General features: G+C 40.0%; 1 protein-coding gene across 3 annotated transcripts in view; it reads left to right on the top strand.

The window, feature by feature from the left end:
* CDK14 (cyclin dependent kinase 14) overlaps positions 1–26240 on the top strand; it is a 263918-nt gene that overhangs the window by 12180 nt on the left and 225498 nt on the right. The window contains exon 1 of one of the 3 annotated variants that reach the window (XM_058183803.1): positions 5571–5868. The exons of the other annotated variants lie outside the window; for them this stretch is intronic. The gene's annotated coding sequence lies outside the window, so the exon portion shown is untranslated. Of the gene's footprint in view, positions 1–5570; positions 5869–26240 lie in introns of those variants that run through there. 3 annotated transcript variants of the gene reach the window in all.

A 26240-nucleotide genomic window follows, 5' to 3' on the forward strand; every position in this document is an offset into this window, starting at 1 on the left:
GAATTGGAAGTTAAAAGGAAATGGAATATGGCACTCTGGAAATCAGGTTGTCTGGAATGATGAATTCAATGAGTTTGTCTTTATACTGAATTTATGAAAGTACAGAAATTACGTCAAAGTATAAGCCCTATAATTGTTTCATTAAAAGTCTGAGTCATAAATTCTGCAACCAGACCTGTATCAGGCTGTTCTTTTAATTGTATTATAAATCTGGCATGCTTCTAATGCTTTGTTTCTTCTCTCTGGAAATGACTACTCTGTTTATAAAATTTACAGGATGTTAAGAGTTCCTTAGAATTCTATGATATAGGAAGAAAATATTAAACTGTACTTCAAGTGCTTGTCCCAAATTAAATCTCAAGTAAGATAAGACTTTTTTTCGTGCTTGGAATGAATTAATGGATGCTTCCTTAGCCTTGCCTCCTGCAAAGCATATAATATTATCAATTGTATAAACATAGGGGTTTTTTTGCAGTGTAAGAATCTGGTATAATTTATCTACTAAAGTGGCTATAGCTAGAAAAGGAAAATGATTTAGGTGATATTTAGATGAATTTGCTTATGTTCTGCATATCTGCAATGAAAGATATACGATATATCACAGAAGTGAATACACCCCCTCACATTTTGTAAATATTTAAGAAAATCTTTTCATGTGACAAAACTGAAGAAATGATACTTGGTACTTAGTAGTAAGTATACAGCTTGTATAATAGTGTAGTGGAAGTGGAAGAGGACTCCAGTGGCAACCTGTGAAGCTCTGATGAACTCTATGCCCAAGAGGGTGCTGGAAAATAATAGTGGCCACACAAAATATTGACACTTTGGGCCCCATTTGGACATTATCATTTAAGAGGGGTACTCACTTTTGTTGTCACCACTTTAGACATTAATGGCTGTGTGTTGCATTATTTTGAGGGGACAGCACATTTACACTGTTATACAAGCTGTACTTTAAGGGGACGCAGTGGCTCTGGGGCTAGGATGTTGAGCTTGCCGATCAAAAGGTCAGCAGCTCGGCAGTTCGAATCCCTAGTGCTGCCGTGTAACGGGGTGAGCTCCCGTTGCTTGTCCCAGCTTCTGCCAACCTAGCAGTTTCGAAAGCACGTACAAATGCAAGTAGAAAAGATAGGGACTACCTTTGGTGGGAAGGTAACAGCGTTCTGTGCACCTTTGGTGTTGAGTCATGCTGGCCACATGACCACGGAGATGTCTTCGGACAGTGCCGGCTCTTCGGCTTTGAAACGGAGATGAGCACCGCCCACTAGAGTCAGGAACGACTAGCACGTATGTGCGAGGGGAACCTTTACCTTTACCTTTACAAGCTGTACTTTACATTATAGCCTAGTGTCATTTCTCCAGTGTTGTCACATGAAAAGATATACTTAAATATTTACAAAATGTGAGGGGGTATACTCACTTCTGTGATATACTGTACATACTCTAATCATAAGGCAAAATACATATACAAGTAGTCCTTATGACTTCATATACAAGTAACTTATGACTTCAGAGGACCACGAAATTTCTGTTGCTAAGTTTTTAAGTGAGTTGTGTTCCATTTTATGATATTTTGCCATAGCTGGTAAGTGAATCATTGCAGTTGTTAAGTGAATCATGTGGCTATTAAGTGAATCTGGTTTCGCCCATTGGTTTTGCTGGTTGGAAGCCAGATGGGAAGGTTACATATGGTGATTGCATGACGCTGGGATAATGCAACTATCATAAATAAATGTCAGATGTGTAGTGTCTGAATTTTACATGAACATGGGATGCAGCAACCGTTGTGAGTGTGAAAACCAATTGCTTTTTTCAATGTCATGTAACTTCGAACAGTCACTAAAGGAATGGTCATAAGGGGAAAGCTACATCTTACTAGTCCTTTTTGGGGCTGGACAATATTGTATGCCCCCCAGAAAAAAGTAGACAAAAATAATAGGTAAGAGAGGAAAACATACACTGATCCATACATTGTTTTTCTCATCTAAGCTTCTCAGCTTTCTCTTCTTGAGGATTTTATCAGGTCCATTCCAAAATAATTTTATTGGTTTTCCTCCCTATAAAAGTATGGCTGAAATGGATTTAGGGCACTTGCTATATTTAATGCCCTAATATGTATTCATATGCCCCATGAAAGCAGTGAACAGCTGGAGAATGGGTTCTTTTGCAGACGACTTCTAACTCTCTGACAATTTTATGTATCTGCTAAAACTTTCAAGTGTAGTTCTGAACCCTGACAGATTATTTTGCTGACATGCAAAAGATGGATTGGACAATGCATAGGATTTAATGATTCTATGTTCTCAAAACACTTCTTGTTAATTTAATGGGATTTTTTAAGATACTGTGACTGTGCACTATAAAATAAGGGAGGGCATAATATATTTCTGGAGATCTTTAATTCTTCTATTCTGTCTCATGGTTGACAAAGCAAGCAGAATTTTTTTTCCCAAACAAAGGCACAGAGATTAATGAATTATCCTGGAATGTTAGGAATCATCAATTGATGGGTGAATATAAATTATTCTTCCTTGCGATGCTTTATTTACAATTCAAGTTTATTTTGCTTTGTTTTTAAAGTTAATGCTAGGGGAACTTATTGCCAAAGGCTGACTGGGTACTGCAACAGAGAAAATAGTCTCTGATCCTTTCGGTAAAAAACAAGATGGGCATCAATCAACTTCTTTTGCCATTTCTGTGCTTTATATAACAAGCTATTGATTTTTACACATGAGCACTACTTCAATGTAAAAAAGGAAAAGGAAAAAAAGAGATCAATTCTTCTGTCTTTCTGTACCAGGATGATGGTTTGAGATTGAACCAGGAAACTGAAAAGGGACTGCTAACATAAAGAGATCTACAAAGAACAAATTAGAGACCATTTTTTTTAAAGTGGGAAAAAGTAATAGAAAATTCAAAATGAGAGGAAATACTGTACTGCAATATGAAGTGAAAATCCCAGAGGAATTTTAAGCAGTGAATATAAAGAACCGTTTGAACTTAACCTTGTGCTCTCCATTTGGACTTCAGGCCTACCCAGCATGACAATGGGAACAGATTGTGGTAGTATTGTATTCTTAGTCTAAATTATATGGAAACGATTTTTCCCCTAATTGATAGATTTTCCCTTCTGTGTATATTTGCCTCAGTTAAAAGAGGAATGGTTTATTAGTATGGTCCTGCTACGAAGGAATCAATCATTATATGAATTACAGTTCCTTCTTATTTTTAAAGGGACATGTAAGTGGATATTTGTGCATATAGTCCACTATAGAATTCTTTATTGGCCAAGTGTAATTAGGACACAAAGGGAATTTATCTTTGGTGCAAAGGCTCTCAGTGTACATAAGGAGAATAAAATACATTCATCGAGAATAAAAAGATACAACACTTAATGATAGTTAAAGTTGCTAATAAGCTATCAAGTTGTACTAGGAAACAAATAAAAACAATATAAATTGAAAGATATAAGCAACATGGTTACAGTAATAAGTGGAAAGAGATAGATACTAGTACGGAAGAGAAGAATAATAGTAATACAATCTTAGTAAATTATTTGACAGTGTAGTGGGAAATAGTTGTTTAGCAGAGTGATGGTTTTTGAGAAAACTGTGTCTAGTTGTTCTGTTGTGCAGTGCCCTAGAGCGTCATTTTGAGGGTAGAAATTGAAACAATTTATGTCCAGGATGTGAGGAATGTGTAGATATTTTCACATCCCCGACATATCTATTAATATAAATGCATTGATGGGATATAATCTTGCAAAGATGCACTGATCTTATATTTCTGTTTTTCCCTTTCTTGTTACAATTGTAAATGTACACATTTAAAATTTATCATCTCTCTTCAGAGCCAAGTTAGCATTTAAACCAAGACCCCCCTAGTTCCAATAATTTAGTTTGGAGACCAGTGTTAACCTTTGCCCTTTAAATATTTTGGACATCAGTTCCCATTGACCAGATTGGTTGGGCAAATGGGAATAAGTCCAAAACATCTGGAGGACATCAATTTGTTTATCAGTTCTGTAGCTCTGGTATAGATTTTCACTGGTGGCAGCAGAAAAAGGGGAAAGCGGAAAGTCTTGTTGTATAAATATGACCTTTGTGCCACTAGTGGAAATGAGGTTAAGTTCCACTACAAAGCATTTTCAGGATATATGGTTTCAAATAGCTTTTTAATTTTCTTTTAGGCCACAGAATCTTGGAACATATTCCATTGCTCTACAAAGAGAGGGCAAATAAATTTGCTTCTCCAATTCCAATTTTATAATTTGCAATCCATTTGAAAACACTTCACTGCCCCATTTTGTATTGCAAATATGCTATAATTAGTGGCCACCATTGCATTTTTCTGTAACAACTTAGAGTGGACAGTACACCATTTTTTTCAAATTTAATTGCATTTTTATATAATTTCTAAATTATTTAAACAATATAATAGATATTATTATACGCTATTCCCTTTTTCTGAAAAGATAACAGCAGATAGCTTTTTTTTTTTTTTTTTTTTTTTTTTATAAAAAGTTTTTATTGGTCAAAAAAGATTTATGCAAATACATATCAGGTATGGTAAATTTTCATTTTTCTTATACATGATAAGAATTTTACTCAAAATTTTAAACACATACAACAGCCATATGGCAAGCAGGTGATACGAAGTAGCTAAGTTTCAATCTTACATACACAATAAGGAAGGGTCAAGAATAATCAGAATATCATACGAAAGAGAATAAGGAAAACCAACACAATACCAAATATCTTTGTCACTTCCTAGTTTTGGATCTCAGAACTCTGGGTTCAGCCTGACCCAACTCCAGGGCCGCAACAGCGGCAGCCGCCTCCGCCCCATGGTCTATAACCTCCCCTTCTTCAATTCCTGGGTCATCTAAATCCAGGAGGGCTTTGTGTTCCTCCACGTAGGCCGCAGCCTCCGCAATTGTACTAATTTTTTTCGTAATGCCCTCCCGGAAAATCATCAATCCCTCTGGCATCAGCCATCTGAAGCCCACTCCTTCTGGTACAATTTGCTTGATAAAAAGTAATATTTCTTTCTCATTTCACGTACCTGTCTGGGAATCTGCCTCAGAATGGCTATCTCCCTGCCCCTATAAGTCAGTGCCCCACTCCTATGTTTTCTAAGAATTTCATCTCTCGTCTCTCTTTTCACAAATTTGACATGAACCTCTCTAGGAACTGCATGCGTGCGTGCATATTGTGAATTAACTCTATAAACTCGATCCACATCCCAATTCATAAAATCAACACCTCTCCCAAGAAATTCTCCCAACAGTTTAGTCACAACATCTCTCAAGTCTTCTTGGTCCACTTCTTCCAAATTTTGAAACCTAAGGAAATAAGACATTTTATCCATCTGTAGTCCAAGCACAGCATTGCTTGTCGTCTCCCTCTTTTCTGCACTGCCCGCATCTCACCCTCAGACCTTCCACTTTCTGCTTATTTTCTGCTGAGACTTGTTGAGTATCCTTTAAATCCTTTTGGATAGTCACAATTTCTGCTCTTATTTCATCCAGTTTCTTGTCCATATTAGATAACTTTTCCAGAATTCTCTCCATTTCTCCAGCAGTTGGTCTCTGACCTTTTGCCATTTTAAAAAAAAAATTTTCAAAATCCTCAGGCAAGCACAGTATCCTTATAATTTCCTCCGGATCCACCAGGGGGCACTCACAGGAGCAACGAGTCCAGAGTACAGTTAGTCAACCAGGAAGCCGAAGGGAAGTGATGTCATCAAGATTCTCATAGTGAAGGCGGAAGCTGGACGCCACCATTGTTCCCCAGAGGGAGGGGGGGCCTCAAACCCTCCCTCCTAAATTTCTCCATCACCTCTTCTCTCCAGAGCTCCACAAAACCGGTAATCTTGTTATTTTAAGTTCTCCTCTCTCCAAAGTGATTCGTACTCCTTCCAGTCGCAGGGGAGAAAAAAACCCCCCCGCACTCCGGAGTACTCCACTCACAGCAGATAGCAGTACTCCACTCACGTCTGCTCACAGCAGATAGCTTAATGGTTAGATATTTGTTAACATTAAGATGAAAGAATATTTTTGATATGTAATGTGATATTTCAGTACAGAGCTGGTTTTCAGAATAGCTGATTTCCTTCAGTATTATTTTTTCATTATACATTTATATTGTAACACAATGCATAATGTGAGCTGTTCCCAATATTTTGGTCAGAGAAGAAACAGAAAAGAGAGTAATTCTCTGAAGCTTTGATTTTAATGATAGGAATTGGGTAATCTATACCTATACACTGTTTTGCCTCTGCTGATGTTTATACTTTGGAGCCACAAAAAAGCACTGGAAAAATACCTTCAATCTCTAAGTATTAGTAGACACCCTGTTGCTAGGCTTACCCCTCTTTTCACCTTCTTCATGGCTCTGCCAGTCCTTCTACATTAATAGACAGGATATTAATGACAGGGGAGCCATCTCTTCAGTTAACCATGTCCCCAGGCTTGCTATCGTAGCCAGGTCTTGAGGGACCTTCAGAAGTTAAGGAGTGATGAGGTCAGCCTGATCTCCGTAATACGTGCATCAGAGCAGAAAAGGTCCATTGATCAGGGCCTGCAAATGTAGTTCTCTAGATAATGACACCCATAAAATATCCATTCTTTGAGATCTAGTGGGGCATCAGGATGAAATTGGGGAGAGGCAGTCCTTCGGATAATGATGTTCAATGCCATGTAGAGCTTTAAAGGTTAACATCAGCAGCCTGAATTGGACCCAGAAGCAAACTGGAACTCAGTACAGCTCAAGCAGTTGAGTCGCAACATATACTCTACCACATGCTTTCGCTGCTGCATTTTTGTACCATATAGCTCAGTGGTAGTCAGCCTGGTCCCTACTGCCCACTAGTGGGCATTCCAGCTTTCATGGTGGGTGGTAGGGGTTTTGTCCGATACTGAAGCACTTTCCTTTTTTAAAAAATGTAATTGATTTTTAAAAAAAATTTTCATAGCATTATTTAAAAACATTTTCATTAGATTTTCATAAAATTCCCCATGACAATTTAAATTTCTGAAAATATACTATTTGTATCGTCCGTGCATAAGTTTAGTTTACATTATGTAAGTGAAACTAAATGGTGCTATAATGCGACTACAAACAAAAGAGCCTCGTCTCAGAATAGCTCGCGCATTTCCCCCCACACCATCCAGCTGTAACAGAAAAGCAGAGCTGGTAGCTGGCGCCCCCCTCCCAACCCAATCCACGATGCGTGAGAGGCATGCGCAGACAACGATACATGGTGCATTACTGTGGAACTGGTGGGTGGTTAGAAAATTTTACTATTAACAGAGATACAAAAGTGGGCGGTAGGTATAAAAAGGTTGACTACTCCTGATATAGCCTCATATAGACCACATTGCAATAGTCCCCCAGAAGGTAATCTGAGCATAACTGACTGAGGAGGGTCCTTCAATTCAGGGACCTTCAACTTAGGTGAAGTAGAAAAACAGACTGACAAGATGACAATGGCAAGCCCTTTATTTATTGTTAATAAAAGTCTTACATAATCATCAGGATTACATAAACTCAGCTTGAGGGACATTTTACTAATATTACCTTCCTGTCGATGACAACAAGAACAACAAAATACAATTTAAATAAGAAAATTGAAAAAAGTTTGATTTATAAAGAAGTGACTCTCTTCCATTTGCAGTATAGCCCTTAAGTACAGCCCATCTTAAAATTTTCCAGAGACTTTCTGTTCTCTATTGTGAAAATCAGATGCTAAACTAGATGTTTCTGGTAGAACTCTTAACCTACTTCTGGAGTAGCAGAAGGATGCAACTAGCTGTTTTTGAAATACCACCTGCTAACTTGGATAGCCTTTTTCCCTGAGAAAAAATGTAGCAGAATAATAACTAGTTTAAGCTAGTCATAACAATTTTTGTTTCTCAAAATGAAGAACTGCACAAAAATGCAATCTAAGACATAAACGCCAATATACTGTGGGAAATGCAAGGCAGATGTTGAATGGCTCCTAATGTAGGAATAATAAGATAATGGAAAGTCATAAGGAATGAGTGCTTATGTGTATACATGATTTTATGAACCGTGCTAAGTGGACAACATACTCACATTGGGACAAAGTTTTTCCTGTTCGGTCAGCTGGACTGTCTACTTATTTTAACCTAAAATTATTCCAGTGATTTATTGACTTCAAATAGCTGTTGCTTATGGAATCTCTTAACTTTTATTTTCTTGTTTAGAAATGGATGACAAGACCATAACTTTGTTTCCCATGGAAACATTTTTGAGAAACGAAAAGAACAAGGGGTTGGTACAGGATTAATCTTTAACGGAAAAAAATTGTAGCAAACCAAAAGGATTGAATACATGAGGAACACTGCATTATTTCCTATGCCTGGATTATGGTTCATTTTCCAGGTGAAATATATTGTTCATAGGAAGAGGCTAGGGCCCTCTCATGAGTAGCAACTGATGCACCCCTTGCCAAAATGTCTTCTCCATGCTTTATTTTTATTTATTTATTTATTTATGATTTTGTCACACAGTATATATAAGCCTAAGCATGAAATAACTATATAATATATAAGCATATATATAAGCATAAGTATGTAATAACTATATTAATTGGATATAACGAAAGGAAACAATAGGACAGGAACGGTAGGCACACTTGTGCTCTTATGCATGCCCATTACAGACCTCTTAGGAATGGGGTGAGGTCAATAGTAGATAGTCTTTGGTTAAAGCTTTGGGGATTTTGAGAAGAGACCACAGAGTCTGGTAGTGCATTCCAGGCATTAACAACTCTGTTACTGAAGTCATATTTTCTGCAATCAAGATTGGAGCGGTTAACATTAAGCTTAAATCTATTGTGTGCTCGTGTATCGTTGCAATTGAAGCTGAAATAGTCTTCAACAGGAAGGACATTGTACTAGATGATTCTATGAATTAAACTCAGATCATGCTGAAGGTGGCGTAGCTCTAAATTTTCTAAACCCAGGATTTCAAGTCTGGTGGCATAAGGTATTTTGTTGTATTCAGAGGAGCGGAGTTATTCTCTGCATCACCACTCACCTCTAAAAGGTTTCATACCTCAAAAAGAGACTATATAATTGGGATTTTGAATGGATTTTGAATTTCTTCTCTTTCAGATTATGGATTATAACTCTCTTTATTCTAATTGTGTGTTAGGAAGTAAAGAGCAAAAGTTCTGTTGCATACAAGTTACAGTCATCTTACTTTACTGTGATTTATGTCCATGGAAAACCCTTTTATTAGCTCTTACAGCTTTAGGAAACTTGCAAAGTAAGGAACAATATACTTTGGAATCTAGATGGTTGTGGGAATAGCTTTAATGACTGTATGAGTTTATGAATAAAAAAAAATCTATGACAACATTGTTGAAAATAGTGTTTTACAAAATAGGTCAATTTCCCCTAAACTTATGTGTTCCAGATGCACTGAGACTACAATTCCCAGAATGGTGAGAATTGCCAGCAGAATTCTGGGAATTGTTGTCTCAATTAATTTTAAACTGGAAAGATTGAGAAAGCTGAGGTATATAGTTTAGAATAAATATGTATGTGAAAACTTGGCCTGCTAATTTTTGGCTTTGGATTCTGCATTATGAGAGAACAGCGACTGAGGAAGTGAAATGTTTCTTTTCTCTGCTCTAATGCAGTCTTGAATTACTACCACTCCAGGCATATAGTGAAGGAGGAGTTAATAAGAGCTGATTACATTTTACCAAGCCATTTTCCAGATGTTAAGTTGTCTTAAAAAGATCAGATAAATTTTATGTTTTTTAAAAAATCTGTCACCCTCCCCTCAATGGTTGACTCTGGTCTGTTCATTGGCCCATAAATATTGAACTGAAAGCCTTTGGAAATTAGACATAGACATAGAGTAGTAAGGTTGGAAGGGATTGGGGTTCTTCTAGTCCATGGCAGGAGATCCTATACCAGTGTCGGCACGCGAAACCATCCTGCAAAGAATGTGCGACCTCGCTGGCTCCTCTTCCGTGTTCCTGTGATCACATGGACACTGGTCAGCGGCGGAACTCAGAAGAGTGGTGTTCCGCAGGCTGGCACCTGTGTGATGATTTGCGCACATGTGTGATGGCCAGTTGTTCGGGCGCACTTCCATGCTGGTATCAGGTGTTTGGGTGCCAGTTTGCGCATGTGCGATGGATCACTGCTTATTATCACCACTCCTGTAAGAGAGAAGGCCAGTGGGGCCATGCATGCCTTGTGGGATGGTTTCGCGTGCCGCTTCTGGCATGCAGGCCGGCACACGGGAACGTCAAAGGTTCACCATCATGGTCCTATACCATTCTGAACAAATGGCTGTCCAGTCTCTTGAAATAAATTTCTCCTTCATTCTAAGTTGGATCTCTGTTTAATGATCTTCCACAGATTGCTTCTTGTCCTTCTGTCAGGTGCTTTAGCAAATGAGTCGATCCTTTCTTCTCTGTGACAGCCCCCCAAGTAGTGGAAGACTGCTATCATGTCACCCCAGCCCATCTTTTGTAAGACTTCCATGAGAAGAGCAATATTCAGAGAAGGGGGAGGGAACAGCTCCCTCTGTTACCCCTACGCTAGGAAAGATTCCCTGACTTTCTATGGTTTATAGGAGATAAGACGTTTGAGTGATAAAAAGAGAATTGCTTTTGGAGGAAGAGGATCAATGCTTTTTTTCAGTCATGTTATTAGGTAATATATATTATATTATACAAGGATAATATATATTATATTATACAAGGAAAACTAATGCAATTACAAAATAAAAAGATTCATTAAAAAGTGGGGGCACAAAAAAGAAAAAGGGGGAAAGGAGGAAAAAAAGAATCCCCCCTTTATGCCCAGCAAGTATAATCAGCCTTAAAAAAAACATTATTTGTTTAAAAAAACTAAACATTTCTTCATTCTGTATCTAACCAAATTTCTGTAAACCTATTTCTAAAGCCTCATTTCTCCTATTAAATGGCAAAAGTTCAGTAAAGCTTACCATTGTATCTATTACAATCTGAATCCAAACTTTTCTTTTAAACAAATCCCTTCACAAATTTGAAGATTTCTTCTCTTCAAATAATAAAAATTTAGTCCCACTCAAAAAATAATTAAACATTACCAGAAATAACCATTATCATCCAGTCCTAACCAAGAAACCATTAAAGAACAGCCCATTATTTTAACTTTTTTTTTAAAGGGACGCGGTGGCTCAGGGGCTAGGATGTTGAGCTTGTCAATCAAAGGTCAGCAGCTGAGCGGTTCGAATCCCTAGTGCTGCTGTGTAACGGGGTGAGCTCCCGTTATTTGTCCCAACTTCTGCCAACCTAGCAGTTTCGAAAGCACGTAAAAATGCAAGTAGAAAAAATAGGGACCTCCTTGGTGGGAAGGTAACAGCGTTCTATGCGCCTTTGCCATTGAGTCATGCCGGCCACATGACCACGGAGACGTCTTCGGACAGCGCTGGCTCTTCGGCTTTGAAACGGAGATGAGCACCGCCCCCTAGAGTTGGCAATGACTAGCACGTATGTGCGAGGGGAACCTTTACCTTTACCTTATTTTAACTTTGATCTAGTAGATTAATTTTGTATTCTTTTTTCTTTCTGCAGTCTTTGAAATCTCAAAGTTCTAGCACCTGCCTTCTTTTACTATTCCCGCAAAGTTCTTTTTTTTTTTTTACTTCCATTTTAGCAACACTAGTAAACCCCTCTTGTAAAATCTGTGTAAAGGAATAATCAGTGAGTAAGGGAATAATCCAAATCACTTTTCAAGTTTACTATTCTATACTATCCTATTTCAATTTTTGAAATAACTTTCATTTCTAAATCCATTATTTTATTGTAAATTGTAATTTTAATTACACATGTTAATCAATGTCACTTTATTCAGTGCAGCTTAATCCTCTGCAGTTGGAACTAACCAATGCTAATAAAGAAAATCTGTAAGTATGGATCAAACCTTTTTTATAAAGAAGCCATCTGGTTCCCTCTAATGTCTAATCTTCAAACTCTTATAGGTTGTAAATAGGGGTGGAATTCCCTATGGAAGAGGAGTCTTCCAGTCAACAATCAAATATTAAAATCAAGTCCATGTGAACCCCTACTTTTCAAAGCCAACAATAATAATCCTTTTGCTGCATATTCCAAAAATTAGAAATACAGTTAAACTTTTGGGTTTTTTTAAAGGGATTGAAGGACATTCACCCAGTGATTTCCATAAAATAGGCCTCTCTGAGGGTTCTTGATCTTCAAGCAAAGCCAAAGAATTTTTTAAAAAGAAATTAAGAGTTAATTGAATTTAGGGTCCATATAAGTGACAGTATAAACATGGAAGCCTATGATAACTAGCCGATCGCAAGCTGACCATAAAAACATAGTTGTAAAGCAGCTATTTGACGCACATATGGAGAACTAATGATCTTTAACTCTGGAAAGATTTCAGTGGTTCATTTCCTGCACTCCAATGTGTTTCCAACCACAATGTATTCCCCTTCTTTGGAGGAACTTTGGCATTAGAATTACTGGAAGTCGGAGTACACTGTTTTTATTAGTGTACTTATAGTATACAAGCTTAATTCTGTTAGATTAGATCCCCTGAAAGAGCGCAATAAATCTCATTTCTCTCATCTAAATAATGTATATCCTTGTACCTTTGGAAGTTTTGTGGATAGAACAGCAAAGATGTAAAATTTTGGGGGAGAAGTTATGGAGAAACTTGCATTACCACAAGAATTCTGGAAAAGGTTTCAGTTCTCTTAACTATTCTTCCAAAATATACACAATTTGGACAGAGCATTATGTGTAGTTTTTGGGAAACTGTTGCTAGCTTGAAGTATTCAACCTATTTAGCTTTCCTGTGTCTGCCTCCCCCACGAAAATCATTTGAAAGAAAGTGTTCTCAAATCTCTTCTATTAAAATAGGTCTATTAAGACGATGTATCCAAGGTTTTTTCAGGATCAACTCCATAGAGGCAGCTGGAGCTATTGTTTCCCTTAATATAACATTTGGAAAAACTTTGATAGATATCATTAAAGTTGCGGTGGAAGTACTTCGGTAGATTATTGGGCTGGGACAATGGAAAATACACATGGGACACCCACCCACCACCCACCCACTCTTTCTGTAATATTGCATAAATAGGAAAGGTAAGATATGTCTCATACAGAAGTACTTTCCAGTATGATTGTTCCTGTCATGTTTCTTATAGGTCTCTGTTGAGTGATGGAGGAAACCAATAAAAAAATGTTATGCTTCAGTCAGCACTCCCATCATCCATCCTTCTCTTTCCATAAAAGCATGGTTCAGTAAGCTTCCGTTTATGTTCTGTTCTGCCTTGATTGGATATGTACCACTCTAGGAAGTTGGTGCTAAATGAGAGAAAACTCCAGAAACTTGAATGTTGTTTTTCAGGGACTGTTCTTTGAAAATTTGTTTTGACTCTTAACAGTTATTTTGCTTAATGTTAACTGTCCGTACATATTGTATCATTTAGTGTATATAGTGTATCATAAATAGAAAGAAATAATTGTTCCTGCCAAAAACTAAAGCTAATAAAATTACATATTTTGGGGTTGGAGATACTTGTAATACTTCGTTGATGCTTAGACAAAGAAACATTCACAAGTACTTGTTCTTAAGAACGTTTACTTTATTAAATGTTTAAATACATCTTCAACCTTGAGACCAATAAGAAATAAAACTCAATTTCCATTCATTTCTTTTTAATAAAAAAAAGCTTCTAGAAATTATGCTTAATGTGTTTCTAACTGCAGAATAGATTTAATAAAGACAAATTGCAAAGAAAGAAAATCTCTTATATAGTTCATTCTATATTGAAACTATTGCTTTTAGCAGTTTTTAATCAATGATGGTGGCTTGACCATTAACACTATTTTTAAAACTTTGTTGCTAAGATCTATCATGAGTAAGGCAATTACAGGTAGTCACTTTTTAGAAGCATTTGCTTACTGTTTCAATGCTAGTAGGCAAATTGTAATGCCTGCTTGTACTTTGGGTTCTGAGCCTGGTTTTTCAATTACTATAGTCATCCATTACTATAGCTAAACTCTCTTTCTTGAATTTGGATCTTGGAATGTCATTCTTTCCCAACGTAGTTGCACCTTTAAAGACATTTTATTCAGTTAAACTGTACAGAGTCATGGCTTGTCAGAAAATTCATTTTTAATTTTTGGGGGGCTCCTTGAGTGGCGGCTGGATGCCAGGGCGGTGACGACAGCGATGGCAAGGCTATCGTGGAAGACGTCCCGCATTGGCGACGGGCACTGCTCTTTTCTCCCTTTGATGGAACCCCCGTGAGAACTTGGGGGGTGGACCATCTTAGTTCCACCCAGGATTATGCTATTTAAACCATGCACTTTTAAGACCTCTCCGTTTTCCAGCTGGAGGTTTCTGTCCAATGACTGTCGTTTGAGACCTCGACAAACCAGGATACCACCATTCTCTTTAATCTCTGATGACTTTCTCACATAATCAGCTTCTTGCACTGCGAGATGCCCCCCTCTCACGGGTATGGCCCTCCTCTCTATCGAGGGCCTACCTCGATGACGGATTTTGGAATCCCGAGAGGTGGCATGCTTCTAAGAGAGGGTTAAGGAGGTTTTTAAATTCATGTTTTTGTAAACTTTTAGCTAATTCAAATAAGGGGTTAGGGGGTGGGGTGAGTGGGGGGGCATGCCCACAGGGGATTAGGCTAGTCCCTTCTAAGGTTCATGATCTGGAGGTCTGTAAATTGGAGGTTGTAGAGGAGGTTAAGGCTCGACCATGTATGGGTACTTCCATCTGCACGGTTCAAGGGAGGGGCAGGTATGGCAGAAGCAGGGGCTCGTATCAGGTTCGGGGAGTGCGCCCTTGCTGTTTAAAAGCGATACCGCACTCCGGGCCCCTAGGCTTGACTCAGGTCCCGAGTGGTTATATCCCCCGGAACCTGGACCTTCGGCTGATGTTATGTAATGCTAGGTCCGTCATGAATAAGGCCCCCCTCATATTCGATCTTATTCAAGAGGGGGGAGCGGACCTAATGGGCATTACGGAGACCTGGCTAGGCACAGAGGGGGGGGTTCCCCTCACTGAGGTGTGCCCGCCGGGTTTCCGTGCATTTCATCAGCCGAGGGCCCAGGGTAGGGGTGGGGGAGTAGCGGTTGTTATTAGCGAGAGTCTGGCTCCGAGGGAGGTCACTGTCCCGCAGATAAACGGTTGTGAAACCCTCTTCGTGAGGTGGGGCCGGGGGGTGCAGGTGGGCTTGCTGATCATGTACCTGGCTCCTTGCTACGTGACGGCAGCCCTGCCCGAGCTGCTGGAGATGATAGCCGGGACGGCGGTTGAGACCCCCAGGCTTATGGTCATGGAGGATTTCAACTTGCCGTAGGCAGGCGACTCGTCAATGGCAGCTCGGGAGTTCATGGCTTCCATGACGGCCTTGGACTTGACCCAGGTAGTTGCGGTCCCTACCCATGTCGGGGGTAACACACTGGACTTGATTTTTGTCTCGGGACAGTGGGTAAATGATCTGGAGTTAGGGGAACTAATATCTCAACCCTTGTCATGGTCTGATCATTTGCTCCTTCAGCTAGACTTTCGGACTGCTGCACCTCACTGCAGGGAGACGGAACCGGTTCAATGGTTCCGTCCCAGGCGCCTGATGGACCCTGAGAGGTTTCTGACGGAGCTTGGGCCATTTCCGAGGGAGTTAGCCCACGGCTTGGCTGAGGAGCTGGCGGCCGCCTGGGATGAGGTGGCCGCTGGAGCCTTAGACCGCGTCGTGCCTTTGCGGCTTCTGACCCGGCGACGAACTCGACCAGCTCCCTGGTATAATGAGGAGCTGAGAGAGATGAAGCACCGGAAAAGAAGCCTAGAGAGCGCCTGGAGGTCCAGTCGCTCCGAACCAGACCGAACACTAGTGAGGTCATATATTCAGACCTACCTAGTGGCGATCAGGGTGGCGAAACATAACTATTTCTCCGCACTCATCGCATCGGCAGATAATCGCCCAGCTACCCTGTTTAGGGTGACCCGCTCCCTGCTTAGGCAGGAGGCTCGGGAGGACCCCTTACAGGGACATGCTGAGGATTTTGTTCAATATCTGTCTGATAAAATCGCTCAGATTCGGGACGGCTTGGACACTGATTGGATAGATACAGGTGGGATGGCGGAGACGAGTCTTGAGAATGTTATCTGGGCTGAGTTCGATCCTGTGACTCCTGAGGACATGGACAGGTTGTTGGGTAGGCTGAACTCCACCACATGTTTATTGGACCCGTGTCCCTCCTGGATGGTGCTGGCCACCCGGGAGGTTACACGAGGCTGGCTCCAGGAAGTTACCAACGCTTCTTTGTTGGAGGGTGTTTTCCCTGCCGCTTTGAAAGAGGCGGTGGTGAGGCCCCTCCTTAAGAAGCCTCCTGGACCCGGCTATTTTAGCGAACTATCGTCCAGTCTCCAACCTTCGCTTTTAGCGAAGGTTGTTGAGAGTGTGGTGGCATATCAGCTTCCTCAGCACCTGGAGGAATCTGTCTATCTGGACCTGTTCCAGTCCGGTTTCAGGCCCGGTTACAGCACCGAGATGGCTTTGGTCGCGTTGGTGGATGACCTCTGGAGAGCCCGGGACAGGGGTTGTTCCTCTGTCCTGGTTCTTTTAGATCTCTCAGCAGCTTTTGATACCATCGACCATGGTATCCTGCTGCGACGGTTGGAGGGATTGGGGGTGGGAGGCACCGTTTATCGGTGGTTCTCCTCCTATCTCTCTGACCGTTCGCAGACGGTGTTGGCAGGGGGGCAGAGATCGGCCCCGAGGCGCCTCACTTGTGGGGTGCCTCAGGGGTCTGTTCTCTCGCCTCTCCTGTTCAACATCTACATGAAGCCGCTGGGTGAGGTTATCCGTGGTTTCGGGGTGGATTATCATCTGTACGCTGATGATACGCAGCTGTACATTTCACCCGAACCACCCCAACGGTTGTCGAGGTGATGGGCCGGTGTCTTGAGGCCGTGCGGGTCTGGATGGGGAGGAACAGGCTCCAACTCAACCCTTCCAAGACAGAGTGGCTGTGGGTACTGGCGTCCCGGTACAGTCAGCTTACACCATCGCTGACTGTGGGGGAGGAAGTACTGACCCCCAGGGAGGGAGTGCGCAACTTAGGCGTCCTCCTGGACGATCGGCTGTCCTTAGAGAATCATTTGACAGCCGTCGCCAGGGGAGCATTCTATCAGGTCCATCTGATTCGCCAGTTGCGCCCCTTCCTTGACCGTGACGCCTTGCGCACAGTCACTCACGCCCTCGTCACTTCCCGCCTGGACTATTGCAATGCTCTCTACATGGGGCTCCCCTTGAAGAGCACCCGGAGGCTCCAGTTAGTCCAGAATGCGGCCGCGCGGGTGATAGAGGGAGCACCGCATTGCTCCCATATAACACCTATCCTGCGCGGCCTGCACTGGCTACCGGTAGTCTTCCGGGTGCAATTCAAGGTCTTGGTTACCACCTTTAAAGCGCTCCATGGCTTAGGACCGGGATACCTTCGAGACCGCCTTCTGCCGCCGATTGCCTCCCAACGACCTGTGCGCTCCCACAGAGTGGGCCTCCTCAGGGTGCCGTCGACCAAACAATGTAGGTTGGCGGCCCCCAGGGGGAGGGCCTTCTCTGTGGCGGCACCAGCTCTGTGGAACGAGCTTCCTCCAGGATTACGACAACTACCCGACCTCCGGACCTTCAGACGTGAACTGAAGACTCTATTTTTTCAGCGTGCAGGACTAGCCTAAGATAAAAGGTTTTAGCATATTTTAATGGGGTTTTTATAGGTTTTTACTGTTTTAGTGACCAGGCCATGATAATATTTAGTTTTAACTGGGTTTTAATGTTTATTTATTATACTGTTTTAATATGCCTGTGAACCGCCCTGAGTCCTACGGGAGATGGTGCGGTATATAAGTTTGATTAATAAATAAATAAATAAATAAAATAAAATAGGATGCTTTTATTTTGTTGTTAGTTGCAAAGTCATGTCCGACCCACCACGACCCCATGGACAACGTTCTTCCAGGCCTTCCTGTCGTCTACCATCCTCCCTGAGTCCATTTACGCTCACATCTACTGCTTCAGTGACTCCATCCAGCCATTTCATTCTCTGTCATCCCTTTTTTCTTTTGCCCTCAATCTTTCCCAGCATTAGGTTCTTCTTCAGTGAGTCCTTCCTTCTCATTAGGTGGCCAAAGTATTTGATAGTCTTCGGTTATTTAATATAAATTAAGAGAGAACGCCACATTTGAAATCTAATCTTTACGTTTACTAGTTAATATTTCTACTATTTCTGATTAGTTTATAATCAGTTGTATATATTATAGCTTGTGTTTTGGCTGAACCTTTTGTTTAGAGTATGTGTGAACAGGTACATATTTGCTTGTGTTACTGTTAAAGATATTTCTTGTGAAACAATTATAATAAGAAAGAGATCATAGAAATATGTATATTTGTCAAATATTTATTACACTTTATGTCAAAATTGTTTGTATTTATTTCAAACTTAGGATAATAATACTATTATTATTAATAAATAATAAATTTAATAATGGGACAATATAGTTCTGAGTTTGCTGGTTGGCCCAATCATTGGGTTTTATTTGGGAGTTTAATATTAAGTTATTTATGCTTAAGTCAGACTTCATAATTTAGGGTGGGGGTGGATTTAGAAATATTCTCCCAACCAGATAGAGAGGGGTTCAGTTAGAGTCCTTGAGTGGAAACTCTTAAAAGAAGTTCTTGGGATGTCTAAATTTAGCTGAATATACTGTATATGAACTATTTGGTGTGAAATGTTACTCCCCATACCTAAAAGCACCTATTTGGGATAGTTTGTTTTTCCCTATATTGTATTTTCCTCGGGGGAAATAAACATTTTTGACCTTGCTTTATGGTGTAATTTTCTGTAGCTTCTGAAGTTAGGCTGATAGAATTATCCATGTTTGCTGCTTTCAGATTCACTATTTAATTTGATTTCTGAGTTTAATATCATCAGTTAGCATAGTAATAGTTTTCTAAAAAGACTTGCAGTGCTATTGCAGCAGCCAAGTGATAATGGATAAATAGAGTTGATAAATTCTCAGCCTTTAATAACATCCGTTCTATATATCTTTTACACCTTATTTTTAAGTAATTTTGGATGTTGATGTCATATAATACTATTATGTATTAAGATATAATGATAATAGATGAGTTCACAAGTAAGCACCTTATTAGGGTACAGGTAAAAAACACATTATTTTTAATCCCAGTGGTTTCGGTAAAGAAACATCTGAATAATTATTTGCTTTAAAAACAGATGGTCAGTGACAGTTAGTTTTAGACTGGCTCATTCCTGAAAAGAAGTTTTACTAGTAAATAATCTGGGTGTCTCGTTGATGCTTTTATGTAAACTACATTTTTACTTCATTGTAATTTGTATTTTATGTAAACATTGGAAGCACTGAGAAACTGAAGTTTGATGGTCTTTTGTAAAGATTAAATATAGATACATTGTGATTTATGACAATAAATGTTTTTGATCTTTCCAATTATAGTCAAATATTTTTCACATACTATATGGCAGTGCTGATCTGTATTAATAATGATTTTTGTAAATTATTCATAATTTATTGCTAATGTTTGTAGTGCTATGTTTATACATAAATTCTTCATGTGTGAAGAATGTGTGTGAAGAAGCACAGGTTGTTGCTACAATACTTATTGTGAAAACAAGAATCTCATTGAATCATAAACATCAGAATTGCAAAGAACTTAGTAATGTTTATGAAATCAGTTCCTTCATCCAACAGAGAATTTATAACATAGATCGGGGATGTCAGACTCATGTCATCCTGGCTGTATCACATGACATATCAGGACTTTTCCCCTCTTTGCTTAACTGGACATGGACATGACCAACCCATGATGCATCCTACCCATGGGCCGGGAGTTTGACAGCCCTGACATAGATTAATTGCAGTTTAGTCCACTCAGGGATTTACATTAAACAAGGGAAGATTTTCTTTTAAATAGAAAAGTCAAGACCTCTTTCAGTTTTACTGTGTATCTAAGTCCAGGTTTAAGAATGATTTAACCTGAAAATTGGTGAAGATGTAATTGTAACACTTGCTTTTAGACTCAAGAGTGTAAATACTATAAAGTATTTAATAAATATGTATATTTGAATGTACAACATATTGTATATATTCTATGCCTATTATTTTTGTATAATTTTCGTTTGATACTGAATTATTAAGGAATTAAATAAATCTAAGTGCATTATTTATAGACAATAATCTTAAGAACATATAGCTAATATGAGTAGAATTGTTTGTAAAAATATGACAATTAAATATTGTAATCTCTAATTTTAACAAATTTTACAGGTTTTCTTTTTATTAAATAATAATGGATTAAATTATATAATCCGATGTAGAATAATATACCAATTTACCATTTATTCTGCTTTAAAAAAGTGCTTAGAGAATGTTGCAGATATTTCTTTAAAAATAGTAAAGTATATTGTAATACACAAATTTAAACAATATATTAATCCTGTCATATACTCATCAGTACCAGATTTTATGATTAGAGTTCAGTGAATGATTAGGATAGGAGCTGTGGTGGCACAGTGGTTAGAATACAATGTTGTAAGCTAACTGTGCCCATATTATGGAATTCAATCCTGATTGGCATAAAGTTGACTCAGCCAGCCATCTTGCAAGGTCAGTAAAATGAGAACCCAGTTTGCTGGGGCAATATGCTGACTTTGTAAACTGCCCAGAGAGTGTTGTAAAGCACTATGGAACCCTATATACATCTAAATGCTATTGCTATTGAGCACTTACTCTGTTACTCTAGCACTTACCCGTGTTTCCCCAAAAATAAGACTGGATCTTATTTTCTTTTGGGTCCCAAAGTAAGCACTAGGGCTTACTTTTGGGGGTCTCTTACTTTTTTCCATGTAGAGGAGGCCCACTTTTATTTGGTTATGGTGGGGCAGGAGGCTGCGTAGTGTGCCAGGGCCACCGCCATTAGGTGGGGTTGTGATGGAGCTGCCCCATGCACCCACACCAGCTTACCTCTGGGCTCCTGCAGCCAGACCACCCACTCCCCAACACCTGCCTTGCCTCATGGTCGCAGCACCAGCGCATTGCTCGGCCTCCTGCTCCATTGCAGCCGTGAGCAAGCAGAAGTATGCCACTGGCTACATGGTATCCTGCTATATATGGGTCCTGGTGCTGCCGCTATGAGGTAGGTGTCAAGGCATGGATGGCCTGGCTGCAGAGGCCCTGAGATATGCCTCTGCGTGGGGCAGTTCCACCACCACCCCACTTTGCTTCGTGGCTGTGGCACTGTGAGCAACCAGACGGAATGGGTGGGTGGCCGGCTGCTCAGGCTCTTAAGTAGGGCTTATTCTGGGGCTTATTAGGACCACATGTAAAAACATGCTAGGGCTTATTTTCAGGCTAGGTCTTACTATCCTATCCTGGGAAACAGGGTACTTAGCAATAACTCTGTTATTCTGTTATTTTGCTATTACTAGGATAGGCTTCCCATTTTGAATCATAAGTTTGTAACTGAAAAATTTCTTTTCATTTCAAAAATTTAGAGTTACTTTTTTTAAAATCTATACATGCCACCCTACAACATCAATGGGCTGGAATAATTCCCAATAAGGAAAGATGGGTAAAAGAAATGGAAGGGGAGGACATAGAGAGTTTTTAAAAGTAGGCATAGTCTTTAGAAACTAGGGATAACTCCTTATATATGAAATTTTGGAATCTAATAAAGTGGAATGGTAAAAGGTTTGTATATAGGAAAGTAGCTGGATGTGCCTCACAACAGCAAACTGGTAATTTGGCAATGAAACCTAGCAAAATTATAACTTTGCATAGTTACCTGGACTGAGAAGAATACATATGTTTGGCCATAGCACATATGAAGTATACAATTTAATTCTGTAATTGCCAGTCCCGTGATGAGCAGTCAGTATCAGTTATATGTGTGGAGCCATTTTGGAAGCACTTTGCAGCAAAATTAACTTGTCACAGCCCCTCAAGTCAAGCTATAGTGCTACCTGTGAAAAGTTATATAGTTATTGCTAATGATATGAGATGAAATAGCATGTAGGAATATCTGTAAAACAAGGAAGGTTTCTATGAGGATCAGAGCCAAATTATTCAAACATCCCTACCAGTGACAAAACTTATTGTTCTGGGTGGCTTCAGTGTTAGGTGGGCACTGACTGTGGCAACTGTGAGGAAATCCTCAGGAGCCACAGGGTGTGAAAATTAAACAGTAATGGCTGGCTGCTGAGCAAGTGAGCTCACCAACTTTTGCATTATGGAGTTCAGATTTGCAAACAAGTACAAAGAAACTGGAATGCATCATCCAAACACTTTTTTGTTTTATAAATCTTTTGAAAAGATGTTTGCTGCTTTGACCTTCAAAAAGGTATGTGTGTGATGTGCATGCATTTGTATTTGTGTATGTTGGGTTGGGGGAAGAGATTTTTTTCTTATTCATTTTTTGTAGGGTTATTCAGTGATCCCATTCTTAAATTTTATGCTGGAACCTCTCTCCAAATTCTTGTGTTCCGCCCCCCACAACATGTCTGCCCATTTTAAGTAGATAAGACAATTACAATGTTCTGTGGATAGTATTATAAGATTTATATGTTGATAGATATTATAATATGAATATGAAATGAGATTCATTGCTATTCAAGGCAAAATAAAGGTAATAAATAAATTAATCTCTTGTTTTCCATATTCAGGTCATATTCAGACAGTCAGGTATTTGATGTTTTTATGGTATACCCAGTGGTGGGGTTCTGTCAGTTTTAGGCGGTTTGGCCAAACCGTTTGTTAAATTGCTGGCTCGCCCCACCCCTCCCCACCACTACTTACTGGTCACCAACCGGTGGGCCACTGGTGGTCCGCGGCTGGGTCGGGCTTCTCGAGAGACGAGAGCTTGCAGGGAGGCGATCTGGCTTCCGCCTCCCTGCAAGCTCTCCTCTCGAGGAGCCCGGCCAAACTTCCCGTGTCACTTCAGGGAGAACTTGAGAGGCAAGAGCTTGCAGGGAGGTGTACGTCAGATCGCCTCCCTGCAAGCTCTCGTCTCTCGAGTTCTCCCTGAAGTAGCACGGGATGTCTGCAGGTGACAACTATAATGAATATGTCCACCTGCTTTCCTGAAGCACCACCGCGGTGAACAAAACAACCCCATTGCTCTGCACCTCTTCCTGCAGCCAAACGCGCCCAGCCATGCATGCCCTTTCCTCAAATGGGCTGTGCACGGGGCGCTTGGAGAGCGAGCGAGCAAGAGACCTCTCCAATCTCTGTTTTTGTGCGTGCGTGTGTGTGAGGGAGGGAGGGAGCGATTTGAAGGCAAGCCACCCAAATTTCTGGCAGAGATGGGGGCGGCTTCTAAGCAGCCCTGAATCAGCCAGCTCCACATGACCTATTCCCTGAGTCTCGCCGTTCTCCTGGGCCCCCCCGCCACTCAACCAGCGGCATTTCTTCTGTGCTTCTCTCCAGATGCTGGTGTGGGCACCATGCATGCATAGCTTGTTGGGGCTGAGTAGGGAAGTCACTGCTTGAGGGGGGGGCGAGGAGAACGGCGAGACTCAGGAAATAGGTCAGGTGGAGCTGGCTGATTCAGGACTCCTCAGAAGCCGCCCCCATCTCTGCCAGAAGTTTGGGTGGCTCGGCTTCATATCCCTCCCTCACGCACATGCACGCACAAAAATGATTTTGTGATTTCTGGGTTGAACCCCCCAGTGGCTGTCCCCGTACCTCATCTGCTTGTAATAAAACGAATGTAGAGCCTACATAAATAATGGGCTCTAACTTTTCTGTGGACTTTGGATCATTTCTTTTTCCAGGCAATTGTTCACTGCCCAAGCTTCTAGCCTGGCTTTTTGTTCCAGACTCTTTAGCCCAGTGCATTGGGATAATGCAAGTGAAATTAAATAATGCAATGCACACCACATGCTTGGTATGTCCAAGCAAGCTTCCTAAACTATTCTGCAGAACTTCAACTAAAATTTAATCACTCTTAATTATTCTTATTATGCAATCAAATAATTCTTATGCTTTTACAGAGACTTTTTTTTAAATAAGGAAAATATAAATTGGCTTTGTAAAGAATAAATAGTAAGGATATTTTTAATCCAAAGTCAAAGAAGCATTTTTCTTATCCTCCAGATGTATTGATTAACAAGCTACATTATTTCTACTAATACTATACGCTTAGTGTTGACAGTTGCAATCCTTTTTTCCATTATTTTAGAGATTTTATAGTATAAGTCCTAAAGGAGATATGTTGGCTGCAAATAGTTTTTGTACAAAATGACAAGATTTTAATAATTATATTTAAGGCCCTAAATGTTTAGGTCCTTGATTTTTGAGATAGTGAATCGCCCTGCCTAAATATTATGAATATTTAAAGCTTCTTCTATTTAAGAAGCATTATCTAGCACTTTCTGATTTTTGGTTCTAAAGACTTGGACTTCATCTTTTATTTCTTCTTTAAATTACGTATAGCTTGACTAAAATATCTCTTATTATTAAGTAGGATTGTGAATTTTATTCAGTTATTTATTTCAATTGTTTTACCTTAACACATTTTATGGATTGTAACCTCTCCAAATATTCCTAATAAGTTGGGTAAACTCTGAATACGTTCAAAAAAATTAATGACCAAAATACTTTAATAAACTACGGTATTATATTTTATTGTATTTAATGATTAATAATTGAAGAAGCCTTTTTAAAAATATCGTATTTTTCGGAGTATCAGACGCAATGGAGTATAAGACGCACCTTAGTTTTTGGGAAGGAAAATAAGAAAAAAGCTGATTGGCAGATGGATTGGCCTTCCGGAATACCCCTAATCAGCTGTTCCCAGAGGTGAATTTTAGCAACAGGTTCCTTGGTTGTGAGCTTTGTGCCTTGCTTTTTTTGCTTGTTTTTCTGTCTCTGAAACTCCGTTTCAGAAAAAACATTTTTCTGCCTCTGAAAGCCTCCGAAACAGAGCTTCAGAAAAAAAAAGCCTCTGAAGCTCTGTTTGGAAGCTTCTTTTCTGAAGCTTTTTTTGGAGGCTCAGTTTCTGAAGCTCTGTTTCTGATGCTTTTTTTAGTATCTGAAACCTCTGTTTGAGAAGCTGGGCGGGGCTACATTCGGAGTATAAGGCGCATCCAGATTTTTACCCTCTTTTTTTGGGGAAAAAGATGCGTCTTATACTCCGAAAAACACGGTAAGGTAAAATACTGCTTATAAAGAGAAGTCAGCTTTGAGGATCTTTTGGATTTGATCACTGTTTTCAGTTCCATTAAGTTGAACTGTAGGAAAACAAACAAGTCACTGTAGGGTCGGGTTGCCTTGCCATAAAGTCATTGAGAAATGTCTCATTCTACTCAGCTGAAAATGATCGTTATAAAATCATTTAACACAAGGAGAGAAATTCATTTTAATGGACTTTTATTCTCTGCTGTGTCCTACTTATAAATAATCACTTTAGCCTATCCCAGTGAGATCAATATATAAACAGATTAATACACATAAAACATGGAATTTGCCCTAGTGAATTATATCGATCACCAATGGAACAGAAAGGAGAAGCATAATCATCTTCATGTTATGAAATAGATGAGTTCCTGGGGTAATTAAAGATGGGTTTCTGTCCTATTGTGACTCAGAGATGCTATTGCACTCTGTTAATGCATATTTTATTGCTTACTCGGTTGCTGGTAGATTACAGTTGAAGGTAGTTTGTTGAATGTCTTCTTTGTGACACATTGATTATATATATATATATATATATATATATTTGTTTTCTGAGGTTTTCACGGGTGTTTGCATATAGGTCTTTGGTTGTTCGGGTTTTCTCCCGTGTAAAATTGGAAGTGTCTTGGCGACGTTTCGACGAAGTCTCATTCGTCATCTTCAGGCTTCAGCTTCGTGCTTCTGGGAGCAATGTGTGATCGCAGCTGTTTCTTCCTTTTAACTGCTAGTGGGGGTTTGAACTGATTGGGTGGGAGCTTGGCTGTGCTCTGATTGGATGGGGGTGTTTCTATGCTCTGATTGGCTGGGGGGGTGTCCTGTGTTGGTGGGGGCTTGGTTGTGCTCAGTCTGGTCTGTGCTGCAGGGGGATTTGAGCTGGTGAGCTGCATAGCTGTTGTTTGGCTTTGTGGTCGTGCTACATCTTCATAGTGGGTGTCAGTCTGCTGCA

Source organism: Ahaetulla prasina, chromosome 4, assembly GCF_028640845.1.
Source record: "Ahaetulla prasina isolate Xishuangbanna chromosome 4, ASM2864084v1, whole genome shotgun sequence".
NCBI classification, from domain to species: Eukaryota; Metazoa; Chordata; class Lepidosauria; order Squamata; family Colubridae; genus Ahaetulla; species Ahaetulla prasina.